General features: G+C 46.2%; 1 non-coding gene across 1 annotated transcript; it reads left to right on the forward strand.

Annotated features, from left to right (window-relative positions):
• The first annotated feature begins 8,566 nt into the window (after nucleotides 1–8,566).
• LOC120684154 lies at nucleotides 8,567–8,705 on the forward strand. Its single transcript, XR_005679134.1, has one exon. It is a non-coding gene; the product is annotated as a small nucleolar RNA Z247 (small nucleolar RNA).
• Nucleotides 8,706–21,349: the final 12,644 nt, after the last annotated feature.

A 21,349-nucleotide genomic window follows, 5' to 3' on the forward strand; every position in this document is an offset into this window, starting at 1 on the left:
AAAAAAAAAATTCCAAACACTAGTCAAAGTGAGCAAGTCATAACTCGTACAAGACCGTGGACACGGCTATTCGAATAGATTTCAAACTCTGTAGAGGTGTACACTTTACCTACAAGTAGGGTACTCCAACATGATCACCTTAGTGCTAGTGTGGATCCATCAAAGTCATTACCCACCATAGCGTCGTCATGCTAGTCATCTACGAGAGCTAACTAAGGGGTTCATGACCTTCCAACGAGGTCTCCATCCAGGCCACGAATAATCCTGCACTTGCTTATGCCTGCTCCTTAGTCTCTCGCTGCACGCCTGCCTTCTGGCGGCTAATAGACTAGCTAGTGGGATTTAGAATAAACCCTTGCCACACCCAAGGGTCGAGTGGTTGTACAATAAATTGGGTTATGCAAGATGACACATCGACTCGGTCCTTAGTCGAGACAAGGCAGAAATCTTCCATACTCAGCCACAAAGGTACGAGCCAAAACTCCTAGGCATCCCACACAAGGAACCATGATCCGCCTCATCTCAAGATAATCACCAACACTTGTTATTCATTAACACTTTTTCAAAATTCCAACCAATGTTTACACCAATAACATACTCACACATTTTCTTGTTGCAAAACAATTGTATTTGTAAAGCGAGTAGTAAAGTATTGAATAACAGGTCCTAGGCATTTAGCTAATATCAAGGTAATCGCGTAAACAGAGCGCATCATGTCTAGCGATAAATTCTAGGTTATGTATATCATCAGTGAGGTAATGGTAAGTAAGGAGTGGCGATCAAATTGGATTTATAACTAAATCAAGCAACAAAATAATTTTGGCATATATATGACACCGCTATTCAGTACCAATACCCATGGAATCTTTAAAAGACCTGAAACGGGGGATTTTTGCCCTTCCCCCATTGAGCCATGTCAGTCGGAATATCCCGGCCGTTGGATCGTGCGTGGATGGCTCCGATTATCTGGAAGGGTCGGCAATTTTATAAAAAACCTCAAACTTTATCAAAATTAATATATAGTCCAGCCCACACTCAATTAATTTTACAGAAACCCCTTGAACTTTGCAGAAATAGCATTTGCTCAAGCCACCTTGCAAACAGTTTTACAGCAACCCCCTCGAACTTTATAGAAATACAATTTGAGCCACGTCATCCTGAATTTCTGTGGATCGCGCATGGATGGCTCGGATTATCCAGAAGGCTTGGCAATTTTATAAAAAAAACCCTTGAACTTTATTAAAATTAATATGTAGTCTAGCCCACACTCAGTTAATTTTATAGAAACCCCTTTGAGCTTCGCGGAAATAGCATTTGCTCAAGCCACCTCCCAAACAGTTTTACGGCAACCCCCTCGAGCTTCATATAAATACAATTTTAATCAAGCCAACTCTCAGGCAGTTTTATAGAAACCACCTCAAGCTTTGAACGAATGCCAGCAGGGCTGCCAATTTTACAAAACTCCCCCAAACTTTATCAAAATTAAAATGTAGTCCAGCCACTCCTCTGGCAATTTACTGAAACCCCTCGAGCTTTTCATAAATACCATTTATTCAAGCCACCTCTCCGGCAATTTTACGACAACTCTCTCGATCCAGCCACCTCTCAGGTAACTTTATGACAATCAACTCGCGATCCATGTACTTTTTACTAACTCGAGCTCTACAGCAATTAACCCACAGTCCACATACTTTTACAAAAAAGGCCCTAAACTTCCTAAAAATGTACCCACAGCCCAAAACTTTGCAGAAAAGCCCCCCAAATCCATGACAATCAACCCACGACCCTGCATTCTAACCAAATAATAATACCCTAAAGTTTCTATAAATTAATCCATAGCAAAAAATTTCGCAAAAAACATTCCCAGCTTTCGTACCAATCACTGAGCTACAAGTCATGGCGCGGCAACACCGCGCCAGTCTTTCCAGTAACTATTCCATACCCGAGCCCCCTCCGACGCAGAGCGACCGCGCGCGCTGGCGCGCGCACCACACCACCTCGCGATCGCTTCTCCGGCCCTCCTTTTTTCAGGCCCACCGACGGAGGCCAGTTTGACCGTGACCCGTCTCTCCGGAGCGCTGAGAGAAACAAACTACCAAACCCTAGCACGACACGCACGCCCACAACGTATTTGCTCTCTTGGAGCTGCAAGCAAGGCTGATGTCAGCCATATACAAGAAGCCACGAATCAATTGCCAGAGAAGGAAACAAAATACGTTGCCGCGAGCAAGCGTGCGATTGGAAAATTGATTCTTCTTTGAAAAATTGATTCTTATGCCCAGAGCGGTGGAAAACAAAAGGCATTGCTGCTCTAAGAAAAAGTTTTGCAGCTCCGTTAGCCACTGATGTTAGGGCTAATTGAATAGCAATTTGTTTATATTGGCAGGTAATGCGTTATTCAGTCCAAATTAACTGTTCTTTACATTAAGTGCAATAAGATAAAACATAAGATGCTTAATTTAGGATCACAAATACATATATATTTTTTGCTTCATCGCCATATGTAAATTTGGATTATAAAAGCACATTCTTGAGAAAGGAATCATCCTGTATTAGATCTGCTCTTCATAAAGACTTGAGATTTTAATGGCCCAAAAAAATATCCATGTAAAATCCTTTCGAACCACAAAATCCATCAAGTGATGAACAAGGGGAGCTGTCACTAAACAGCTAATGGTGATGATGGGTACCGCTGAAATATGGCACTGTCAATAGAGATCATGGTGTCCACCTCATCTCCTGCGAAAAAAACACTTGAATATACTGTGCTGTCTTTTTATAGATTGACTTCCTGAAAATAATCATTTGAATGAACATATTACAGATTGGTCATCTCCGTGATCGCTGGCGACCCTGACTCCATCCTTGGTTGTGTGGCCAGCCGGTTTGAGATCGAGGTAGCTTCATTGTCCCTTCTACGCTTTGGGCCGGAGCGGTTCCTCTTGATCTTGCCAAGCGTGCAGCTGGTGGAGAGGGTGCTCAATGGCGGGCGGCCTATCATCACCCCATCCCTCCATCTGCACGTGATGCGCTGGACAAGATTCCTACATGCTACAGCAGCGTCCTTGCTTGTCGCAGTGGAGATCAACTTGTGCGGCATCCCTGCCCACGCTTGGGAGCTAGCTACTGCTGCGCTACTCCTCAACGATCATTGTTCGATCAGTGAAATTCACCCTGCTACTTTGGATCGACGGGATGTGTTCACGGTGATCGCCTGGTGTTCGCACCCGGGCTTGATCCCGCCGGAGTTGGAGCTCGAGATTTTGGAGCCTTTGTTGGCGGTTGGTGGTTCTCGTCCAGTGAGGCGCACACTGGTCTACCCAATCAGCATCTCGGTGGCCCTCGTGGAGCAGCCGGTGGTACCCGGGGATCCCCCTGTTCCATCTCTAGCTGAGGGTGACGAGCGTGGCCGTCGGCGGTGGCGGTAGGACAGGTTGCCGCGAACCCCTCTGGCGCGTGCAGCTTCTGTTGAACCACGGGCTTCGGTGCATGCGCGGCTGGGGTCTCTCCCTGTGGTTCGGGACCACGTGGTGGACGCCCCTTCCCCTTCACATTCCACAGGCACCGCCTTGGTTACGTGTGAGGGCCTTCAAGTCTTGGCGGCTCTCTCTTCTCCCGATGGGGCCGGACCTTCGATGTTCCTGCGGGTGATGGGGGATGCGGATCCAAGTTACGATGCGGTGGAGTTAGTTGTGGAGACCTCCTTTGTTGCTGGCATTAATGCCGTCACTGGAGCCCAGGCGACATGCCCTGCCGTGCCCCCCTTTCCCGTGGAGGTGGGGCCTCAGGTCGATGGTGCTGCTGGGCCGGTTGATATTTCTGCTTGGCCTTTTTCTTCCTCGACCCAGGGAGAGCTGGGATCTCAGCCCGAGAGTGGCCCAGGTGCTCCTTCTTCCCCTGTGGCGGCGCCGGATGCTGCACCGGCTATTGTGACCTCCCCACCGGCGGCCGACCATGACTCGGAGGAGATGGTCGCGGCATTCGTTTCTTTGTTGGCGGCGGAAACTCCTGTCATGGTCGACCCAATTGGTTTGGCGACCGTGGGGATGGTGGTCGAGGACACCTGTGGAGCTGGCTCCGACGCGGGGCTGGTTCAGGTCCCCAACACCTCGGCTTTTGCTAGGCTGGTTGGGGAGGCGGTCACTGCCCGACCTACAGCCACCCCCCTCAAGGTCTACTCTCGTCGATGACGCGGCCTCGACCAAGCTGGGCCTTCTTCACCACCTGCTGCGGTGGCACCTACTCTGGCATTATCACCGCCTCGTCAACTCCAGGAACTTCGCAAGCCAATTGACTGTCTCTTCCCTCCCCCCTGGTTCTCTCCCGCGCCGGAGCAGGCAGGTGGCCGGCGCTAATCCCTGTTCGCCGGGTCCGGTGACTACGGTTGTGCAGAGGAAAGTAATGAGGAGCCTCGGTTTTGAAGCTACAGAGAAGATTGATCCTAAAACTCAAGAGGCCTACTTCAAGACGTTTGGGCAGATGCTCTCTGACAGCCACATGGCTACCATGGCTGCTATCCTCGGCTGGACGCCCGATGAGGATTTGCAGGTGCGTGGCACCGGCACGTGGTTTGGGTTCTGACCCTCTGTTCCTGGTCGTTCTCTCCCCTTTTTCCAATGAATCCTTCCTCTATTCTAGTTTGGAATGTGCGTCGTCTTAACCAAGCTGATCGGCGCAATTCTATAGATGTTATCCATTCTGTAAATGCACCAATTGTGTGTCTTCAAGAAACTAAGGTCGCTGCTTTGTCTTAGCGCCTCTTCCTGTTAGTGTTTGGTACTGCTTATGATAAATTTGTTGATCTGCCAGCCATTGACACCCGGAGGGGGAGTTCTGATTGCATGGAAAAGTGACGTCTGCCAAGCTTTATCCTCCAGGGTGGATACATTCTCAGTTTCGGTTCAGTTTGCTGAGCAGGAAGGTCGCAATTGGTGGTTTACAGGTGTTTATGGGCCGCAGGCAGATGCTGAGAAGGTGGCGTTCTTGCAGGAACTCAGGGACGTTCGCACCCTCTGCTCGGGAACGTGGATTATGGCTGGGGATTTTAACCTTATTTACCAAGCTAAAGACAAGAACAACACCAACCTCGATAGGGCAATGAAGGGAAGGTTCAGACGGTTTCTCGACGAGGTCGAAGTTAAGGAAATCCCCCTTTTGGGAAGAAAATAACGAACGGTCTTCTCCAACATTGGTCAGGTTGGATCGCGTCTTCTGTTGTGTGAACTGGGAGGAGGTTTTCCCTGATGCTGTTTTGCAGTCCGTTGGTCCTCGGGATGAAGGTTGCGTCCGCGGGCAACCAACATTTTCATTTTGAAAGTTTCTGGATGAAGCTTCCGGGTTTTCTTGAGGCGGTTCAGCAGAACTAGAATGCACTTGTGAACTCCTCTTGCGCGGTCGAGCGCCTGTTTCTGAAATTGCAGCGACTAAGTAGAGATCTTCAGAGGTGGGGGCAGCGCAAGGTGGGCAATGTCAAACTCCAATTGGAAATTGCAAAAGAGATCCTACACCATCATGAGATAGCTAGGGACTCAAGGGATCTGAGCGAGAGAGAAGAAAACTTCAGGAAAAAACTTAAGCTGCATTGCCTTGGTTTGGCCTCTTTCGAGCACACCATTGCCCAACTCCGTTCCAGGATTTTAAACTTCCGTGAAGGGGATGCAAACACTTCTTTTTTCCATCAACAAGCTCGGTTCAAAAAGAAAAAGAATTTCATTGCTAAGCTGCAAGTGGGTGAGCAGATCATTGTCGACCAAGAAGGAAAACAAGAGGTTGTGCTGCAGTTCTATGAAAACCTGCTGGGTACAGCAGAGGTTAGAGATCACACAATCGATCTGGAGGCCCTTGGATTGCAGCGGCATGATCTCTCGGTGCTAGAAGAACCTTTCTCTAAGGAGGAGGTTTGGACTACAGTAAAAATATGCCGCTAGATCAAGCACCAGGACCGGATGGCTTCACCGGACGTTTCTACAAAACCTACTGGAATATAATCAAGGATGATATTATGCTAGCACTCTCAGTAATACAGCAAGGTCATGTGGCTCGCTTCAGGCAGCTCAACACAGCTTTTATCACCTTGCTCCCTAAGAAACCTGATGCTATCTCGGTCAAGAATTTCCGGCCGATAAGTTTGATTCACAGCCTTGCTAAGCTGGTGACCAAGATCATGGCCAATTGACTTGCTCCCTTGCTGTCCAATCTGGTCCCTCCAAACCAAAGTTCTTTTGTCAGAGGTCGAAGCATCCAAGATAATTTTTTTTGTTCAGCAGATGGTTTAGGCCTTACACAGCAAGAAAGAAGCTCACATCCTACTCAAGCTGGATATCTCCAAAGCTTTTGATTTAGTCTCTTGGTCTTTCCTAATTGAGGTCCTGAAGCACTTGGGGTTCGGCCAGAAGTGGTGCAACCTGCTCTGTTTGGTCCTCTCTACTTCGTCCACACAGATTTTGGTCAATGGGGTGCCGGGTGATGTCATTTATCACGATCTTGGTCTTCGACAAGGGGATCCCCTCTCCCCAATGCTTTTCATCCTAATAATGGATGTACTGAACTCATTAATCAGGTTTGTCATCCAACAGCAACTTCTGCAACCCTTAGCAGTTCAGCAGGTTGCACACCGAGCCTCCTTCTATGCTGATGATGAAGTGATCTTCTTTCGCCCCACCAGCAATGATCTCCGGGTCATGAAGTTTCTACTCGATTTATTTGGGCAAGGCTCGGGGCTCCACACCAATCTGTCTAAAAGTTCTGCTTCTCCAATTCACTGCTCCGAGGAGGACCTGCAGCGCACGACAGAGGTTTTAGCGTGTTCAATTTTAAATTTTCCTTGCCAATACCTTGGGCTGCCTCTCACCATCAGGAAACCAGCAAGGAAGTTCTACTCCCTCTCATTGACAAAGTGGCAGATCACCTGCCGGGGTGGAAGGCCTCCCTTATGAATAGGGCTGGGCGGCTGGTGTTAACTCAAGTAGTCCTGACAGCCACTTCCACTTACACGATGATTGCTTTGGATCTTCCTCGATGGGTAATCAAAGCAATTGACAAAAAACGAAGGGGTTTCCTCTGAAAGGGTCAGGAAAAAGCTAATGGCGATAACTGCCTGGTCTCTTGGGACAAGGTTCAGCGGCCTCTTGAATATGGTGGTCTGGGAATTCATAATCTGGAAGTTTTTGGGTGGGCACTACGGATACAGTGGCTCTGGGCACAAAAAACTGATCCCAACAGACCTTGAGCTGGTCTCCCGATTCAAGTGCTAGCGAAAGCAAAAGCTCTTTTTGAAATGGCAGTTGATGCAGTGGTCGGCGACGGCGAATACATCCTATTTTGGACAGACCGGTGGCTTAATGGGGGAACACTGGCTGAATTAGCCCCCAATTTATTCAAAGCTGTACCAGAAGGAGTGAGAAAGTCAAGGACAATAGCTCAAGCACTACAAAATAGAGGGTGGGTTCGTGACATCAGAGGTGCTTTAACAATTCAGGTCTTGATGGAGTATCTACAGGTTTGGGACCTTATGGATGGGGTAATTCTACAGCAGGGCGTACCTGATTAGTTCCGGTGGAAATTAAGTCAGTCAGGTTCTTATAGCAGCAAAACAGCTTATGCTGCCTGCTTTGTCGGCTCCATCAGATTTCCACCCTAGAGGCGAATCTGGAAGAGCTGGGCTCCTTTGCGCTGCAAGTTCTTCCTCTGGTTAGCCATCAAGCAATGCATTTGGACTGCTGATCGCCTCGCCAAGCGGGACCTACCCCACCAAGCTGCTTGCCCTCTTTGCGACTAGGAACATGAAACTGTTAGATATTATAGTTGAACAATATCTTGTAACATAATAGATCTCGATAGGCTCGGCCGACTCTAAGTTGTTGTGATTCTGTTGTAATGATAGATAGGGTTGTTAACTAGTTTACTTGTAGATGAAGCTGGCCGAGCCTAGTCGGGGTCTATATATGTACATTGTTTTGTGCCATTGAGATGCACCAAGATAACACGTAACCCGACGTACTCAAGATAGAGATGCATGGTTCCCACACAAACTTCCGTTCCTCTGATTTCTTTCATGATAATCAGAGCCACCTAGAACTAGATCTCATCCATGGCCTCTAGTTCTTCTTCCTCCAACCCTCTCGCCGGCGCTCAAGTTATGGAGAAGCTCACAAAGCAAAATCATGCAATGTGGGTAGCGCAAGTGCTCGTGGCCATTCGCGGCGCACGCCTCAAAGGCCATATCAGCGGAAGAACCACTGCTCCAGATGTCGAGATTGATCACAAGGAAGACAGCAAGACCGTGAAGTTCCCAAATCCGGCGTTCGAAGAATGGGAGGCTCGGGATCAATAGATCCTAAGCTTCCTCCTCACATCTCTATCAAGGGATGTGCTAGCGCAAGTTGCTGCTACAAGGACGGTGGCACAAGCATGGAGGGCGATCGGCAACATGTTTGCCTCGCAAACGCGTGCACGGGCTCTCAATGTCCGGCTCGCGCTCGCCACCACCAAGAAGGGGACCATGAATGTCTCCGACTACTTCGGGAAGATGAAATCTCTCGGGGATGAGCTTGCTGCTTCGGGCAAGCCAATTGAAGACGAAGAGCTGGTGGCCTACAACCTCAACAGTTTGGATGATGATTTCAATCCAATAGTTTCTGCTCTCATGACTAAAGAAAACCCTATTTCTCTTGATGATCTTTATTCCCAACTTCTGAGCTTCGAGAATAGAGTTGATCTACAGCTGGGCGACTCGTCCTCGTCTGCCAATTCTGCCAACAGAAATGGCAGCCGTGGACAGAGCCATCCGCCAGGCTGTCAAGGTCGCGGTCGCGGTAACAATGGTTACCGTGGGCGCAGTACTAGTCGCGGCCATGGCGGTGGATCAAACCGCAGCGGCGGCCAGCAGCAACAGCAGCAGAACTACTCCAACAACAACTCTCAGCAGCGTCCTCGGTGTCAAGTGTGCTACAATAAGGGCCATCTTGCCTCTGAGTGCTGGCATAGATTTGATGAAGACTATGTTGCTGATGAGAAGCTCGTAAACACTGCCTATTCGTATGGTGGCGACACAGTGTGGTACACAGACAGCGGCTCCACCGACCACATCACCAGCAATCAGAACCATGCGACCAATGGAGAAGGTATGAAAATCAACCACATTGGTCATACAATTGTCCCAACTCAATCTCGTGATTTACATCTTAAAAATATCCTTCATGTTCCCAATGCTAAGAAAAATCTTGTTTCTGTTCATCGCCTTGAGATAATTCAGCTTTTCTTGAATTTCATCCTGATTACTTTCTTATCAAGGACCAGGCAACGAAGAACACGATTCTTAAAGGGAGATGTCGCAATGGGCTCTATCCTCTTCCTACAACACCAATAAAGCAAGCCTTTGGAGCTGTTAGACCGTCACTAGAGAGGTGGCATAGTCACTTGGGCCACCCTTCCAATCCTATTGTTAGTAGAGTCATAGCAAAAATAATCTTCCGTGTTCTTCTGAGTCCAATAAAGAGTCAGTTTGTGATGCATGTCAAAAAGGCAAGAGTCATCAGCTACCTTATAATAAATCTCTGAATTCCTCTAGCTCTCCTTTGGAACTTATTTATTCAGATGTCTGGGGTCCTGCATCAAATTCTGTTGGGGGCAAGAACTAATATGTGAGTTTTATTGACGATTATAGCAAATTTACCTGGATTTATCTGCTTAAATTTAAGTTCGAGGTATTCCAAAAGTTTCATGAGTTTCAAAACCTTGTTGAGAGATTATTTGATCGCAAGATTATTTCTATTCAAACTGACTGGGAGGGTGAATATCAGCGCCTCCTCACGTTCTTTGAAAAAGTAGGCATATCTCATCGAGTATCCTGTCCCCACGCCCACCAACAAAATGGCTCTGCAGAAAGAAAGCATCGCCATATTGTAGAAGTAGGGCTATCTCTTTTAGCTCATTCATCTATGCCCCTTAAATATTGGGATGAAGCTTTTTTGGCCGCCGCTTATTTGATTAATCGTGTTCCCAGCAAGGTTATCAACTATGATACTCCCTTAGAACGCCTTTTTAAACAAAAACCAAACTATTCATCTCTTCGTGTCTTTGGTTGCTCCTGCTGGCCTAATCTTCGCCCCTTTAACAAGCATAAGCTTGAGTTTCGATCCAAGGAATGTGTGTTCCTAGGATACAGCAATTCCCACAAAGGGTTCAAGTGCCTTGATGTGGCATCCGGGTGAGTATATATTTCACGTGATGTTGTGTTTGATGAAACACAATTTCCTTTCTCCAAACTTCACTCAAATGCTGGGGCACGTCTGAGATCTGAAATTTCCCTCCTTCCTCCCACCCTTCTTAATCCTTCCTTTGAGTTGGGACATGCACATGACCATATGGTTGATTTCTCTAATACTACTAATGTTTCTGGTGAGAATGATGGTGCATGCAGCAGGGTGGATGTAGCAGATGGAGGAGGATCGGGTGTTAATCCCGGTGTTGATATGGCGGCGGCGACACTTGCGCCGTTAGTCTCAACGGCGCCGACCGCATCTGCGCCCCGCGTCACGCTTGCTCCTGCGTCAGCGCCCGACACGTTGCAGTGCTCCGCCCCGCTCCAATCGCCGTCTGCCACGCAGTCGCACGGCTCCGCAAGCGAGGGGGAATAGCTCGAGGCGCCTCCTGGTGCGGGATCTTCTGCGCCGGATCATTCAGAGGTGTCAACACATGCACAAGGGGCTACAGATGCATCATCAGCTGATATTCCTCTCCGGCCAAAAACAAGATTGATGAGTGGCATTCGAAAAGAGAAGGTATACACATGGCACTGTTAAATATGGTTTATTTACTTCTTCTGGTGAACCATGTAATTTAGATGAGGCTTTGCATGATAAAAATTGGAAGTCAGCTATGGATTCAGAGTACAATGCTTTGATAAACAACAAAACATGGCATCTAGTTCCTCCTCAGAAGGGTGTTAATGTCATAGATTGCAAGTAGGTTTATAAAATCAAACGAAAAGCTGATGGTAGTCTTGATAGATATAAAGCTCATTTGGTTGCAAAAGGATTCAAACAAAGGTATGTAATAAACTATGAGGATACTTTCAGCCCTGTTGTTAATTCTGCAACTGTCAGAGTTATCTTGTCTATTGCTATCTCTAGAGGATGGAGTCTTAGACAACTAGATGTGAGTAATGCTTTCTTACATGGTTTTCTTGAGGAAGATGTTTATATGAGTCAGCCACTAGGATATGAGGATACTTCAAAACCGAATTTTATATGTAAGTTGGACAAGGCTTTGTATGGGTTAAAACAGGCGCCAAGAGCGTGGTATTCCCGGTTGAGTACAAAGTTGCATGAACTTGGTTTTAAATCCTCAAAGGCTGACACATCTCTATTCTTTTATAGTAAAGGACCAATAACTATTTTTGTATTGGTTTATGTTGATGACATCATTGTTGCTAGCTCTACTCAAGAGGCGACTAAGACACTTCTACAAGATCTCAACAGAGACTTTGCACTTTAGGATCTTGGTGAGTTGCATTACTTCTTAGGAATAGAAGTTAACAAAGTCAGAGGTGGCATTATATTGACACAAGAAAAGTATGCTAATGATGTGCTGAGACGAGTTGGCATGACATATTGTAAGCTAGTTAGCACACCTCTTTCCACCTCTGAGAAACTATCGGCTCATGAAGGATCACCTCTTGGACCGAGTGATGCAACAAATTATATAAGTGTAGTTGGTGCTCTTCAGTACCTGACTTTGACACGGCCTGATATCTCATTTGCTGTTAATAAGGTCTGTCAATTTTTGCATGCCCCTACTACAGTGCATTGGGCAGCAGTTAAAAGGATCCTAAGGTATTTGAAATAGTCAACTAAGCTTGGAATTAAGATATGCAAGTCTAATTCTTTGCTTGTTAGTGCCTTTTCTGATGCAGATTGGGCATGGGGTCTTGATGATAGACGTTCTACTGGAAGTTTTGCTGTATTCCTTGGATCTAATCTTGTTTCTTGGAGTGCTAGAAAACAGGCAACGGTTTCAAGATCAAGTACTGAAGCTGAGTATAAAGTAGTAGCAGATGCAACAGCTGAAGTCGTGTGGATTCAGACTTTGTTGTATGAGCTTGGGTTCCCAGCGCCAAAGGCAGCAAAGTTGTGGTGTGATAATATTGGAGCTAAGTATCTTTCAGCTAATCCAGTACTTCATGCACGTACAAAACATATAGAAGTTGATTATCATTTTGTACGAGAAAGAGTAACCAGGAAGTTACTTGATATTGAGTATATCTCATCAAAGGAGCAAGTTGCGGATGGTTTTACTAAACCAATCACGGTGCGACAGCTTGAGATGTTCAAGAACAATCTTAACCTAAGAAGGTCAGATTGAGGGGGAGTGTTAGATATTATAGTTGAACAATATCTTGTAACGTAATAGATCTTGATAGGCTCGGCCGACTCTAAGTTGTTGTGATTCTGTTGTAACGATAGATAGGGTTGTTAACTAGATTACTTGTAGATGAAGCTGGCCGAGCCTAGTCGGGGTCTATATATGTACATTGTTTTGTTCCATTGAGATGCACCAAGATAACACGTAACCCGGCATACTCAAGATAGAGACGCACGGTTCCCCCACAAACTTCCGTTCCTCTGATTTCTTCCAGAAATAGCCCAGCATCACCTTCTCACTTGTGTGTTCACCCGGCAATGCTGGTCGCTAATATCTCAGCACCTGAATTTGGTCATTGCCGGGCCTGCCACTTCAACGACCAGTTTTTCGGCTTGGTGGAGCATAACTATAAAATCTGTGCCTAAAGATCGTCGCAGGGGTCTGAACTCCCTCATCATCCTGATCACGTGGGAGATCTGGAAGCATCGCAATGCTTGTGTGTTCGAGGGTGCTCGACCAAGTGTTCAGTTGCTACTCCAGACAGTGTCTAGCGAGTGTGTTCTTTGGTGCATGGCAGGAGCATCCAAGCTCAAGGAGCTCCTCGATAGTTGGATGCCCCGACACCTTGGGTCCTAGGGGCGTGGTCATGGGTTGTTTCTTTTGTAAGAGTCGACCTATTTGTATGAGTTGTACAGAGTACAGGGGTTGTCTAACCTCTGTGCTCTTTCCTTTTTTCTATCTTAAATGAAATGACGTGCAGTCCTCCTGCACCGTTCGAGAAAAAAAAGTACACTCTAGTATCCAGACTAAATTGCTACAAGACTGCAAGATGGAAACCATCTAACCTCTTATATTAAATGATTGAGTAAACTAAGTGAAGCAACAGAGATTATCTAATGCTATAATACTGATGGACACCAGATTGAATGATCCAGTAAACAAATTGGATGTTTGGGAAACATGTATCACCTAAATTTACGCATCCAGAAACATCTGCGTACTGAATGTAGCAGCCAGAGACACACAAGCTGAAGGCTGTAGCAGGCTAGTAGCAAACAATCACACAGAGTAGCAAACAATTACAGAGTACCACATCTTATTAAGAGCAGTACTAGTACCACTGTACCATATCTCCTAATTAAATGAAGCAACGTAGACTATTTAATTCTATAATACTGATGAAAAATAAAGTATCCGCCAGTTGCTGATTATAGTACTTTACAAGTGCAAACCAGCTACCAGACATCAAACAAGTTACAAGTCCCCCAGCTACCAAATATATAACATTCCAGCTGACTGAGCACATAAGAAAAGGAGAGAAGGAAAAGCACTAAAAGGAATAACGTGCAAGAACAACGTGCAACACAAGCTCATACATAGGCAAGATGAAGAAGATGCAGACTAACCAAGGCAAGAATAATCTAAAACTTGCATGCACCTGGCCACTACAGAAACCATGGACACGGGCATGCTTCATAAGCAGCAGCATCCTAGAAAGGTTGCCGCATTCAAGACACAGAGATCATTATGCACGCAAGGGGACCCATTCATGATCTGAACATGGGGGCACGGGGCTCTCATTCAGACGCACCTTCTCACTAATGAAAGGATGAACCCACCCAAATTGATACAGCCACTGGTGCGGCGGACGCCACAGAAGAAGAATTGTAATTTTCAGCATCTTTTCTTTTCAATCAATCACGGCGGAAGCAATGGAACGGACGAATCCAATATAGACGAAAATAATGACCCGACGGGGGAATCGTTGGCGATGGGTGAAAAAGAACCGGAAAAAAACCAACGGTACGGGCAAACAGGAAGGAGCGGGGATGAACCGCGCTGACTTGAGTACAGCCACCGGCAAATCCAAATCTAGATGCTCAGATTAGGTGATTATGCTCACAATCAATCAACAGATCAGTTCATTCTCTTTTTGGAGACTGATCTGCAAGCGACAAAGAAATATTAGGATTTGAAGTCATTCGTAGGATATATCAAAGAATTCCTATCTGCAATTACCTTCGGTCGATGCCTCCTTCACAGATTCCAATATCTGGAACGATGGGTGCCGATGTAATTAACCTGGATCTAGCTGGCCTGGCGGCAGCGCCGGCAGGAGAGAGTGAGGCAGTGCTGATGACGACACAATCGCCTCGCCGCCGCAGTCGAGGCGGAGTTGGGGCGACTAGCTAAAAATCTGCGCAAATGAAGCTGAACCAGCAGGCCCAGGCTCTACCTGACGAGTGCGAGACTGCCAGTGGCTGGCGCAGCAGGTGGAGAATTGGCGCATTGCTGCCGGGGATCCAGCGCGAGCAACCGGAGATGGAGCGCGTGGAGGAAGCTGGATGCACGCAGCGCCGCTTCCTGCGAAGCGAAATGCCTAGGGACTCAGGTCTCGGGACTCCAGCAGGCGACGGCGGAGGTAGGGGCGACGACGACGGGAGGGGCGGAGAACGGAACGGAACGGACGGACGAATCGATCTGCTATTAACGTGGGAATCGTGGGTGACAACGGACAACTGGAAAAAAAATCAGCAGAAACCGTCGATTGCGAAAAATCCGAATGAGCCTCAGGCGCGTGCGCGGGGTGGGCAAGCCCGATCGGGGACGCGGGCGGATCAGCTTGGGTACCGAATAACTTTTATATATATATATATATATATATATATATATATATATATATATATATATATATATATATATATATATATATATATCCTCCTTTATAGCTACTCCCACGTGTGTATCTTATGATGTAGTACGTATCTGATGCAACAAAGAATATGTACATGGAGTATGTGTTCATACTAGAATATCTATGATGATATATATTGGGTATGTGACCATACATATAGTATATAGACATATATATTTTTATATACTAAGACTAAGGTATTCATATATAGACATATATATAGACATATATATATATTTATATATATATATATTTTTATATATATATATATGCAGGTTGTGTTTGAAAACTGGGATAAATATGATTAAAAGGAAATAGGTTGGAATTGCCGTCTTGAAAGCCTTCAGCCAACTCCTCCTCGCGGTACTGATCTTCGAACTCCTCAGTTTTCTCCTCCTCCATCATTCCGCCAACTACGGGCGAGAATGGCACAATTGATGGACAACACAAGCGAGCACAAATATAAAATAAAATGAGCTCAAACGGAGATGAAAATAGGTGGAATAGATAGTATATGATTTCATAGGAATTTAGGAAAAAGAAACAACTCAGTCGGAGCTTGGATGGGTGAGGTATGGCTTTGTAATTGGTGGCTTCTAATTAAATTTCGAAAATAGAAAAGAATATTGATTAAGTGCTTCCATAATCAGTAGCACAACGTGGTCCATCCTAGTCTGTGGGCTGGACAGCCCAGCAACGGTGCCTTTGGTCCATAAAGAACCAAGCCCATTCGTGCTTAGGAGATAAACAGAGAAGACAATAGCCCGTGTTCCTCCCTGCCAGGACACCATGGCTGGGTTGCTCGAGCTCGAGCTCGAGCTGGTGGCGGCTCCGGACACCATTCTTGAATCCAAGGGTATGGGGAGAGAGAGGAGGATGAGGAGATTCCACTTTTGTGACTCCGGACAGGGGAGAGGGATGTCTGCTACAGCGGCCGCGGCAGCCATGGCCACGACGGTTGGGAGCTCGTGAGGAGCTCGCTGGCGGCGGGGAGCGTAAGAACCGTCCAATTTTCGTCCAATTTTGACAGGTAAACCGTCGGTTATTATCATTAAGACGAGGCCTAACACGTGCTCACCAGAGAGCGTGCTACGTGTTAATTCACATCTAAAAACACGAACACTCGACACGTCATTCGTTCAAAATAATATTAAATTCGGTAGTCCGAGTATGTGCTTCCACTATATGTCCAAGATCAAGCATATACACATACCGTTTACATTCAGATACATTGCCGAAGCACCATAATGAGCAGTTTTAAACCATTACAAAGGTTTAACACTTAAGTCTTAGAGCATCTCCAAGAGTTTGGCAAATCAAGTTGACATCTTTGATTTTTGGCAAAAATATTAAAAATACTCCTCCAACAGTTTGGCAAAAGACTTGGCAATTTTTGGCAATTTGGGAAAAACCAGCCTCCAGCGCGTAAATATACGCACGCGGCGCGCGGTTGGCATCGTGGTTTCTAGTCAGGTGGGAGGGTGAAAAAAGAAATATATAACAGAGAAGGGTTCCTTATTTAAGTTTTCAAGAGGTGGAAGGGCATAAATACAATTTTGTTTCTCTCTCAGGGTTCCTGATGTAAGTTAGATTTGGATTTGGCAAGTGAATTATGCCAAACTGTTGGAGATAAGCTCTTTTTTTACTTGGCATATATTTTTAGAAGTTGGCAAAACACAAGATATGCCAAGTAAAATATGGCAAACTCTTGGAGATGCTCTTACAAGTTCAACATAGGAGGGTTCAAACTTTCATTACAAGCCTTAAGTTCACAAAAGACATAACTAAAACAGAAACTTAAAATTTATTGTTATTAACATGCTCTCATGAAAGAGGTACTACGTAGCGAAAGATCAAAGAGAGCACAACAAGACCAAGGCAAGGAACTACTACTCTCCCGCGCCTAGGTTGGTGAGATAGAAGTAGCCAAACACAGCTTCCGGCTCACCTGCAACTTATGATAGGGAGCAACATGAGTACAAAGGTACTCGCAAGGCTTACGCGAATAAATAAGCAAGAATTATGCAAAGGGCTTAACAAATGAGGCTTTAAGGTTAAATAATTATTGCAAGCAAGTGCTCTTTGAACTATCCTCAAGTTTTCTAGCAAAATTAATTAATCTTGCCCATCCAAAACTCAAGTTTTAGTTGATTATGAGCAAAATAAGCACGGTACCAAAAAGGTACCATGAACCAGCTCAACATACACGGAACTCTCTACGAAGAATTTGACAGACAATGAGCTTACTTATAACCGAGAGCACGGCAATTCAAATTGATTATAACCTTGCAAGGGAGTATTTCTTTCCCCACACGACACAAAGACCATGCAGCTCACCCAACTGATCACATTGGATGAGGGGGCGTGTCAACCGTTCCCAACAAGTCTCAGCCATTGAGGGTACCCCTAGATTGCGCGGAGAGTCACATAGGTCCACCGGAGACATCCCTAAGCCTCTCACATAGCCTCTTGGACACGCATCGAGGACCGGGCCTCAATGACCAAGCCAAAGGAGGTAATTGGCTCATCCTTACCATTATTTCGGATATGTGGTAGCACGCTAAGTTACTCAAAGTCGATGGCATCCACGAACGGTCCTTAATCAAGCGATTTTTTAAACTTTTTTGTTAATATTTTAAAAATAACTCCTCCCAAAATTTATTTTCATCACGTAACCTTTTTGGTCACGCTGGCCCACATGGCGCGACGAGACCATATTATCACGCCGATGCATGCGGCGCAACAAAGTGCCACAGGTGGATGACGTGGAGGCGGGCCCGCGCCGGCGTGATGGCAATACCATCCATAGAGAACATTCCGTTGTTGCTTCCAATTAAGAACATCTTGCACCTTGCTATGATCCATGGCAATACCATCCATAGAGAGAATATGACCAAGAAAAGTTACTTCTTCAAGCTAAAATTCACATTTGCTAAACTTGGTATAAAAACGATGCTCTCTAAGCTTTTGGAGGACAATATGAATGTGACGAGCATGATCTTTTTGGGTCTTGGAATAAATAAAAATATCATCAATGAAGATGATCACAAAGACATCAAGTTTCTCCATGAAGATGCTATTCATCAAATACATGAAATAAGCCGGTGCATTGGTAAGGCCGAATGACATGACGGTGAACTCATAGAGACCATATCTAGTAGAGAAAGCCATTTTTGGAATGTCTTCTCTTCGAATCTTGATTTGGTGATAACCCAACCTTCGGTCAATCTTGGAGAAACAACGAGCTCCAGAGAGTTGATCAAACAAAATATCAATACGAGGAAGAGGATATTTATTCTTGATAGTGACCTCATTTAACGGCAATCAACACACATCTGTAAACTATCATCCTTCTTCTTCACAAAGAGAGCCGGGCATCCCCAAGGAGAGGAGCTCGGACAAATGAAACCCTTGTCCAACAAGATCTTGAGTTGTTCATTCAATTCCTTCAACTCATTTGGTGGCATGCGGTAAGGGTGTTTGGAGATAGGAGCCGTCACGAGCATAAGCTCTATGACAAACTCAACCTCATGATCAGGAAGCATACCCAATAATTCTTCTGGAAAGACATCCGAAAATTCGCACACCACGGGAATATCTTCCAACGCAGTGGCTTTGGTACCCGTCAAAGCATAGAGACAAACTTCCTTCTTGGCAAGAGAGAGTAGGACCCTATTCCCAGAGGGGTGCAAAAGATTGATGGTGCGTGGCCCACATTTGATAACCCCATCATGTTTTCCTAACCAATTCATCCCAAGGATTACATCCAAACCCATCTTGTCTAGGATGAGAAGATTAGCATGAAAAGTGACTCCCTCAATGAGAATTGGAACCCTATCCACAATGTTTCTATAGATGATCTCCCCACCCGGTGATTCTATATGGTAGGGTACCTGTAGGTTTTGTATTGAGAGTTTACTATGCAACATGAACTTCTTATTGATGAAAGAAAGAGTTGCTCCGGAATAAAAAAGAACAGTGGCGGGGTGGGAATTTATTAGGAGCGTACCCATGAGTACTTCGGCATGCTCCAGAATTTCTTCTGCGGTGGTGTAGTTGAGACGGCCACACTTAGGAGCTTGTTGTGGATTGGCTTCCTGACGTGGTGCTTGTGGTGGAGGGTTATTGGGTCTAGGTGCATTAAAGGCACCACTTTGTCTTGGAGAGGGACAATTCTTGGAGATGTGGCCCGCGCCAACACAATTGTAGCATGGTCCCTTTATGACAACATTTGGGTTACTCCAATAAGCATTGGCCGGCCTAGGAGATTGTCCTTGCGGAGGTGGAGATCGGCACACAACCCACATAGGGCGCGGAAACTGAGCACCCGGCGCACGAGGTGGAGGAGGTCCCACATGTGGACATGAGGAGGTACCACCCGCCGAGGTAGGAGCGGGGCGCTTATTCTTGGCTTCAAATTTCTTCATCTTATGCTCGGCCGGGATGGCAATATTAACCAAGTCATTGAAGTCATCAAACTTGATGGTGGAGAGCTTGTCTTGCAACTCTTCGGAGGGCCCATCATAAAACTGTTCTCACTTCTTGGCATCGGTGACCACTTCTTCGGGTGCATATTGGGAGAGGATATTGAAGACATTGACATATGCCATCACATCACGGTTTCTTTGAGTAAGATTGAGAAATTCCTTCTTCTTGATGTCCATGATGCCCTTGGTGATATGGAAGGACTGAAAAGCCGTCCGGAACTCCTCCCATGTGAAGTGGTAATCTGCGGGCCGCGAGGACTTGAGATTCCGCCACCAAGCCCCGGAGGTGTCATGAAGTTGATGAGCGGCAAAAAGAACCTTTTCATATTGATCACATTGAATAAGACCAAGCTTTTCTTCAATGACGTTAAGCCAACAGTCCGCAACAAGAGGATCCTTGGAGCCATGGAAGATGGGTGGATTGGTGCGGAAGAATTCCCTGAACTTGTTAACTTGAGGTTCTAGGACCTTGATTGCCGATGTTGCTAAGTTGGTTGACTATGTGCCCAAGGAGTTGAGTTTGTTGAGCAAGGATGTCCACGAAGGTTGGGTGAATGGGAGGGTTAGGAAGAGGGGCATTGTTGTTGTCACTATTACCACCTGAACCACTAGCACCATCCTGCTCGGTTCCCGAATGCAACACCATCCTGCTATCAAACAAGATAGGTTAACAATCGGGAATGAAGGATAGAGAACGATATTTGAAAGAAAGGCGAAAGGAAAATGCGTGGATAAAAATCGAACATATGATCGACACAAGATTGATAATTGGGTAGCAAACTCTAATAGAATGGTACATTAGATTCATAGTTAGATTCACTATGAACATCGAGATTGGGAGACTAAAAAATCTAGCCTGCCACACTTTAAGTGGATTTGGTGTAGATTTGGAGACCAAAAGAGAGAGTATGCATGCATGCGAGGTATGAGTGCAATATGACGTCTCCTCACATCGTTTCACACAACACACAAAGAGCACACCTTAACATTCTAACACTCTATTGGGGACACCACCTTCGGGCCGGTCACCGAAGGTGCGCGAAGACAAGACGTCAGGAACAATGAAGCCGATGCCAAAGGCAAGTGCGGAGATGGCCCGTCTTCGTGTATCTTCGGGTCATAAGACGAAGACCGGGCGACCCAAGCGTCGTGACGAGGAGTAATCGGTGGGCCCCACGGTCTTCGTCAGTCAGGACGAAGAGGGCCGCCTAGAGTTGTGGGCCCTTCTGAGCTGTACCGCACCTAGGCTGTGATATGGAAATCACGTGTATGTCCGGGAATATTCTAGGAATATAACCATTGTAAGGGTGCAAAAGAGTAATTGTACATAGGAGGTGTAATGCCACCTATAAATACCCCCTGTAATATTCACTGATGGGACATATTGAATAGAGAGAGAGAATATTCACTGCTTGAATTGTGTGCTGCTCATTACTGTTGTAGTGCCCGTCCGTTCCGGAAACACTCTCCACCAACAGTTTGGCGCCCACCCGTCGGTTCGATACACCACATGGTGGCGACAAAGAAGAGAGGAACCACCGGAGCCACTTCGGAGGACACGACGACCACGACGACGACGACGACAACACCCTCGCAGGGCGAAGCGGCAGCAACACAGGCGAACGGGACTAGCAGCGATGGCGTCTCCGTCGACGCCCTTGCAGATGGCCAGCTTGAAGTCAACCTTTTGGACCTTGGCATCTCAGCTGAAGACATCGCGGCGATGCGTCATATCGACGCTCGCATCGAAGAGGCATGAAGGGCTCAGCAGCAGGCCTTGGAAGCAGAACCTTCGGAGCCACAG

This window comes from Panicum virgatum, chromosome 7N (genome assembly GCF_016808335.1).
Source record: "Panicum virgatum strain AP13 chromosome 7N, P.virgatum_v5, whole genome shotgun sequence".
Lineage (NCBI taxonomy): Eukaryota > Viridiplantae > Streptophyta > Magnoliopsida > Poales > Poaceae > Panicum > Panicum virgatum.